The sequence below is a fragment of the Otolemur garnettii genome, unplaced genomic scaffold (assembly GCF_000181295.1).
Source record: "Otolemur garnettii isolate 467f Iridium unplaced genomic scaffold, OtoGar3 scaffold00085, whole genome shotgun sequence".
Taxonomy (NCBI): Eukaryota; Metazoa; Chordata; class Mammalia; order Primates; family Galagidae; genus Otolemur; species Otolemur garnettii.
The window spans coordinates 3,114,665-3,121,397 of record NW_003852480.1 but is presented as its reverse complement, the minus strand read 5'-3'; the positions used below and the strand labels follow the sequence as shown (position 1 = coordinate 3,121,397).

The 6,733-nt window shown below is 34.8% G+C and overlaps 1 protein-coding gene and 2 pseudogenes across 10 annotated transcripts in view; 1 reads left to right on the top strand and 2 right to left on the bottom strand.

Annotated features, from left to right (window-relative positions):
- The window catches only part of RAPGEF2 (Rap guanine nucleotide exchange factor 2), a 291,756-nt gene that overhangs the window by 117,324 nt on the left and 167,699 nt on the right, over positions 1-6,733 (bottom strand). The gene's annotated exons all lie outside the window — the stretch shown is intronic.
- Positions 236-413, bottom strand: LOC111726894 (annotated as a pseudogene).
- Positions 844-1,016, top strand: LOC111726892 (annotated as a pseudogene).

Genomic DNA, 6,733 nt, shown 5'->3' with positions numbered 1-6,733 from the left:
AAAAAAAAAATAAAAAATAAAAACTTTCCTCTCCTAGGTATGGGACACAACTACAACAGGGACCTTACCTAACAAATGCAAACATTGTAATCTAGTAATCTAATTGTTTGTACCCTCATTATTAATCTGAAATTTAAAAAAAGAAAGAAAATTGGGGGGGGGGGACATTTCCTAAGTATGCCAAAATTCCTGGTGAGTCACACAGTTTTCTGTTTTGTTTCTTTATTTAATTCAGTCTCTGTAGAAACCATCAAAAATTGCCAATGCCGATTATATTTCAAGTCGCCATGGGGGGGTTATTGGGAAAATTAGCCATAATCACAATTAGCAATAATCAATTGCTAATAATCAATTAGCAATAATCGTGCCTCAGATAAACCTCATTGGCTATGATACTGCCACTGCACAAAGAGCTTTTTAAAGACTTGGTTTAAAAGTTTTTCAATTAAGAAATACCCTTTCTTGGCCTGTTGGCTAAGATCAAGTGTAAAGAAATGCTTACAAAGTAGAAGTATGCTAATAAATAGTAAAAGGGAAATGTTACAACTTATTTTGAGATTTTAACTTTATTTTCTAACAATCTCAAATGCCTTCTAGATTGTACCAAAACCACAAGCAGCTGATTATCAGTGGTATCCTCATAGTCATCTGAGTAAAAATTAAGACAAGCTCAATATTTTGTTTTCATATTACAGATTTGGCCCACTTTGCTGCTATTATTATTTCTCCTCTGAGATTATATCCAAGTGCCACCTGTCTTCTACTTGAAAGAGACAAAGGAAGATTTAAAAAAAAAAAAAGGTTATCTGATTTTTACTGAGTTCATAAAAAATTGCTCTAATAATCGCTTCTCAGCCTTTTGGCTAAGATCAAGTGTAGAAATTGCTCTAATACAAACAATTATTCAGTAAGAGTTTTCTCCAATAGATTCTACAATTATTCTGTCCAAAAATATCTTTGAAGTTATTTCTTAGCCTATGTGTAATTTTAATGATCACAAAGGATGTTAGGAACATCTGTGAAATTGATATATTCAAGTCAGTCACAAGCTTACAACTGGTAACACCACTGAGCTGTGCACTTGAAAAGCGTTAAGACAGTAAAATTAATGTTATGTGTGTTTTAAACCAAAGAGATGAAAACCATTAAATTACATGCTTAAAATACACGAACTATATAGTATATGAATTATCTCAATAAAACTGCTACTTTTAAAAAAGAGGCTAGTTCCTGATCAGCTTTATTTTTTAAGTTTACTACTGAGATATTATGGATAATCACTAAATTTTTGAAGAAAGAATAAAGGGGGGGTGACACCTGCAGCTTAGTGGGCAGGGTGCCGGCTCCATATACCGAAAGTGGTGGGTTCAAACCCAGCCTGGCCAAACGGCAACAAAAAAATAGCTGGGTGTTGTGGCAGGTGCCTATAGTCCCAGCTATTTGGGGGGCTGAGGCAAGAGAATCGCTTAAGCCCAGGAGTTGGAAGTTGCTGTGATCTGTGACGCCATGGCACTCTACTGAGGGTGATAAAGTGAGATTCCATCTCTTAAAAAAAAGGAAAGAATAAAGGGGAAATTTTTATATACATAAATATATAAAAGAATTTAATAGATACTTTCATATTATTTTAATATGATGAAAATATTTCCTTTCACAAATGATTTAAAACTTAACATCTAAACATTCCATAAAAGCTTAGAGTTTTGTCCAGAGGTCAACAATTTCTTCTAGCTAACAGAGAGGCATTTCAAGTTAATATCATTTTGACACTGGACTCAAAACCAAAAGAGAATATTTCTAATCACTCGATGTTTCAAACAGGGAAGACAGACAACTTAAAACTAATCATTTTAATTCAGCACTGGTAGGATATAGTTCTGAATACCAAAGGAGATTTTTCCAAAGAGACATTCTTCAAATCAGCATATAGCACAGCAAAATCTCATGACAAAAGAAAAAAAAAATACATGGAAAGAAATGAAATAGTTGAAGATAAAAAGCACCTTTGCTATTGTGACTAAAAGTTAAATTTTAGCCAAGTATATTTAAAACATGTACAGGCACAGACAGCCACCAGTATTCACAATAAGAGGCAGGACAAAGTGGAAATGATCTTTTGACAAATAAATTGCTTGAAATATTGCATGACTTGCTACACAACACCCTTATTACTTTCAATTTCCAAGTGCAACCAAAAGACGGGTCCAATTATGACATCAATACAAGCTTCCTTTCAACATGGAATGAAAGAACAGTAAATCCCAGTGGACACCCGAGTTCTGTAGCAGAGATGATGTAATATATAAAAATAGACATCCTTCAACAGAAGCTGAAACTTGGGTAAACAGCACACTGCATACCATTCTCAACTGCCTTGCATGAATTTGCAATGCATGCTGTTAATAGCATGAGAGAAATCATTTCATGTTTTAAATTATTTCCTGATTTACATTTCAATGTCTACACATGCACTGCAGTGTAATTTCCCAATCTATATAAATTAAATCAACATAAATAGCTGATCAGAACGCAAGGAAAAGAAACAGTCCCCTCTAAGCAAAGAGGTTATGACCGCTGCAGCAGATTTCACATGCTGCGTTTTGCCAGAAACTGCAGCACATATGGCATAGTATTGTTCTGTCCGCCCATTGTTCAGAGACCTTTCCACAGGGAGCTTTCTGCAGGATTGTAAAAGCAATCTAGGTGAAGAAGAACAGTAAACCTGCCAGTAATGAGTGAGAAAAGCAAAGGATACTTTTGACACTCTCAAAAGACTCTCTGATATCAACATGAAGCATCAACCATCCAACAATAAATTCTAGCAAAACAGTGTGTATGTATGTGGTTTGTGTGTGTGCTAGAGGGGATTGCTCTCTCACACTCTCCCCACACACCCTCTTTTCCATTCTTTATTACCTAATTCAGTTTTCAGATGTCTGTTGAGCTTTCCTGGATTAAAGAATAATTGGCTTCAAACTCATCTACCATTCAAGTGTTTGTATTCATCTATCGTAGTCATTAAACACTACTCCAACAAGTACTGCCCACAGAGTCAATCATCAGAGATTAATAAATTAGAGCTATTTAAAGTTTTATTCTGAAACAATTCTACTGTCTTTCCCCAGAACAGTGCTTAACTCCCCTAACTTCAACTCTAACTCCAAAGGCCAAATTCTAGCCGTTGTTGCCATTTGCATTATTTAGCCAAGTCCTGTTGTCTCCTTTTGGCGTCCCTGCCCTATTCCAGTCTTATAGGCTCGGCAGTTTATCTAAATCTAAACCTCAGAATGTCACTCCCCTTCCTGCTCCACAGTCATGAAGTCCAGCTTTCAGCATGGCTTCTGAAAACTGCAAAAATATTCAGCCTATACACCTTTAAACGAATGGGTGTTTTTTTTTGTACAAGATAAGTTTTCTCTGAGCCAAGACACAAAGGTGGCTCAGGAAGGCAGCCCTGATTCCTCAAGGTGCCGGGTGAATGTACCTCCACTTCCTATATTTTAGCTGCCCATTTAAGCATCTGTACTCCCCCTTGAGACTACAAGGTCAACAGGAGTGAGATTCCCTGCATCATGGTAGGCACTCAATAAATTCTTGTTAAATGAGTAAAAACATATTAATGAATATACTGAGCTTTCCTCTCTATGATACAAGAAGTAATACAAAATTGTCTGAAATGCTATCCTGTTATAATTCAGAGAGAAATGATGACAACATTAAAGACAAAAGCTTTAGGTTCAATTAAGCAAATGCTTAATCATTTAAAATTAGCAAGGATGAAAATATTAAAATAAGTAAGATATTTTCCCTGTACTTTATATGCATAAAAAGATTTTAAAATATCATATGAATAAATAATAGTCAAGTGGGATATGATATGAACTGAAGGTAAAATGTAAAATCCTTAATATTCTAAGAAATTTACTATTAATATATACATAAGTCATTGATATAGTACCCCAAACATATCCTCTTACAATTAAGTAGCAACTACTGGAGTAAATCTGAAGAGACCTCGGTAAAAACTTAAATAAGTGATAGATCAAAGCCATGACATGAATGAAAGCATCTCCTACTGCTAATTTAAGAACAGTAACTCAAGACGAAAAGTCCAATGTCAAACAAATGTGCATAATCACACAAACCAAACGTATTCTTTTCATTGTTTCAATAGCTGAATAGTTTTTGAAACTAACAAAACCTACCAAGAAGTCCTTAACTAAAGAAGAAGCCAACTTATATCAATCTACCTCAAAATCCTATGAATGTTTTTTTTGTTTGTTTGTTTTGTTTTTGTTTTTTTGAGACAGAGCCTCAAGCTGTCCCCCTGGGTAGAGTGCCCTGGCATCACAGCTCACAGCAACCTCCAACTCCTGGGCTCAAGCGAGTCTCCTGCCTCAGCCTCCCAAGTAGCTGGGACCACAGGCTCCAGCCACAACGCCTGGCTATTTTTTTTTTTGGTTGCAGCTGTCATTGTTGTTTGGCGGGCCCGGGCTGGTTTCGAACCTGCCACCTTAGGTGTATGTGGATGGCACCTTAGCCACTTGAGCCACAGGCGCCAAGCCCCTATGAATGCTTATAATAAATAGGACTTATTATTTTGTAGAAAAACTTTAATAAAATATAGGGCTAATTTTCATAAGGCGCATACATGAATAAATCTTACTAAACTGATGCTGCATTTTAAAGATCAGATCATTATTGATTATAATAAAAAGCATTCCTATAAAGTTGTATTATAGTGTATTAAACTTATATTATATTAACTTAATCTTATATAAAAAATTATTATTTCTATTACTTTTGTACACTCCCACCAAGGTTAATCTACTACAAAGTTCAACATGTATTTATTTCTTAATCAGTATCTGGAGTGTATATTCACATGGCAGAAAATGACTACTGATAACATATGTGGGAGATACCTGGCTTTTTACTTGACCTATGTATGGGTTTTCATTATTTTAAAAATGCTGCAATGACTGAAACTTTATGAATATGTTTATGTTATACTGTGTTCCAACTCTCCTCATTCAAATTTGTATAAAGAGAAGCCATATTTGGGGGTGAGCTGAAGTGGGGGTAAAGAGGCGATCAGAATGTCAGAGCACAGACAACATTTTGACTTTGCAACCAGCCTCGGAAGGCTAGAGATTTTTCGGTTGTCAGTTGGGGCACACAATCCCCGCAGTGCAGACAGGGCAAGTTATCTTCGATCTTCAGTTTAATATCTTTCTGCACAATTTTTGGTCTTTCCAAACTGGGAAGAACTGTTTTTTTAATTATTATTATTAAAATCCAAGGAAGAATAAGACACCACAGAAGAGATGTGAGCCAGCTCCTGAGTCACTTCCTCCTCCTCAGTCCTATTGTTTCTGCTTTTCTTTTTATTATGGAACTCAGATCTTTCTAACCACACTAACTTCCAAAATAATTACCCATAAATGAGGAGAGGGTCTGAAATTGTGGGTAAAATAAACACAGCTGCCCCTCCTTAAATCCCCATTCTGAAACTGGAGACAAGGTAAACTAGTACCTATCTAATGTTCCAAATTACTCTCTTTAATAATGGACCTCAAATCTTCCAGCCCCTGCCTGGAACTTAATTTATTACCGGCCTCTATAATCTACTCATTCTAAGATTGAAAATTCATGCCACATCTTATTTTTTGGCAAACTTAAATACAGCCTCAATCTTAGCTCATCAAAATGTAAGAAAATGCTAATGAAAGGCATCTCCAGTCTTTTCTCACTGCATTTTAAAACGCTATTCTCTCTGCAAAACTCACACACTTGCCTTGAAAAACGTCCTGAGAACACTGGCTATGTGAACTATATGAGGATTCATGTTTCTGAAGAAAAGCATCACAATCCGTTTTAAACTACTGCAACACATCTAATTTTAAGAAGTTTACGTAAGACATACATCATAGCTCAGTGCATACTGTAAATTCAATTCCAAGTTCTAAGTGAAAATTAGACTGGTTATTTTTCACGCTAAAAATGGGGATAATCGATTACATACTGATTTATCTTCTAAAACATTAAGTTATATATTTAACTACACTCTTTCCCAAAAAAGGTATTTTATAAATTACATAATTACCAAATTAAAAACCTGCATCAAAAAGTTTTTAGACTACCACATCATGTAAAAATTAGCATGGTGTCTAAAAAGCAAAACAGTAGGCATGCCAACCTGTGGCATTTTAATAAGCATTCTCTTGTACAAAACATAAAGTAACTGTCTCATTTTAATCTGAAAAATTATACAAGTATTTCATGCTTTTAGCAGTTACTATAATAGTCAAAAATATTATAGTGATGATAGATTCCTTGTAATGTGAATTATTCATGATCTTACGGTCTCTTTCCTGTAAATCAATAAACACCACCATAAAATATTACTAGTTACTTAACCAATTAGTTTCTAAAGATCAGTTTTTCTTCCTTTACCCAAATTCTCTGGTAACCCCAAATTTGGTTCACAATTTCAAAAGATTAACGCTGAAAATCACAGATTAGTCATGTTATGGTATGAAAGAAATGAGCAAGTGTATTATTACAGGCCTCTTGATTAAAGTGTAGGATAAAATAAAAGCATGAATTCTGGTTAAAAATAAAATGCAAATAAAAAATATAAAAGATTTTAAGATTTTGTTTCTGTTTTGACTAAGCTTTTTTACTATCTGCCTAAAATTTTACCAAAATGCTCTCACACTGGGATCTCTGA